Source organism: Arachis hypogaea, chromosome 13 (genome assembly GCF_003086295.3).
Source record: "Arachis hypogaea cultivar Tifrunner chromosome 13, arahy.Tifrunner.gnm2.J5K5, whole genome shotgun sequence".
Taxonomy (NCBI): domain Eukaryota; kingdom Viridiplantae; phylum Streptophyta; class Magnoliopsida; order Fabales; family Fabaceae; genus Arachis; species Arachis hypogaea.
The window spans coordinates 26902350-26903222 of NC_092048.1; positions in this window are offsets into that span (position 1 = coordinate 26902350).

The window sequence follows — 873 nt, forward strand, 5'->3', positions numbered from 1 at the left end:
AAGACGTCGTGAAGATCGTAATTCAACTTTTTTGGGAACTGAAGATCCCTTTTCGGAAAATATTATGCAGGCCAGAGGTGGGTATACGGGCCAACCCGGTCCGTTTATCCTAGACCACAACAGGCTAAATATAAACGGACCGAACCGAATTAGCTTGCAATATATAGCCTGCATGATATCTTTCGAAAAGGGATTTTCAGTTTCCAAAGGAGTTGAACTACGATTATATATGGATTGCTTTGAGAAAGGCCCGTGTCTGCACTGCGTTGGTCTACAGTTTTGTGGGCCAGCCGAAATCGCAAATTGTTTTCTCTGCCACTTTTTTTTGCATTACTATTATCAAATTCATGAGTTATGACTAAAAAATTGACAAGGGAATGGCCATAAAAAAGACACAAAACTTGGATAGCAATAAATTGATATTTATGCCAATTTTAAGTCTAACTAAAGAACTAAAGAGTAAATTCTAAGGTGAAAAAAAATAAGTTTTAAATGGATTATTGGCTTTTAGCCCATATAAATATATTTTTGTTAATATTATTGTTGCGGCCCAGCCCAGTTGGCACAACGGCCGATCCGGCCCACGAACAACCCGATTCACGCGATCGGATAGGCGTCCACAACCCGTTCGGTTTTGCGATCCGGACACGCGCCCCTTTGGCCAGCTGCGTAACAGCTGTAGGGAACGAAGCTTCCTGGAAGGTGGCCTCCCCTTGTGGGGCCTGCCCTACTGACAGGGTATATAAGGGGAGGGCCATACCCCTCCCCCAAGGTATGTCACCATATCCCTTATTCTCATACCACCTGCACACCTTCTGACTTGAGCGTTGGAGTGTCCTTGCAGGTAGCACCCCCCTCTCAACTCACAAAGAG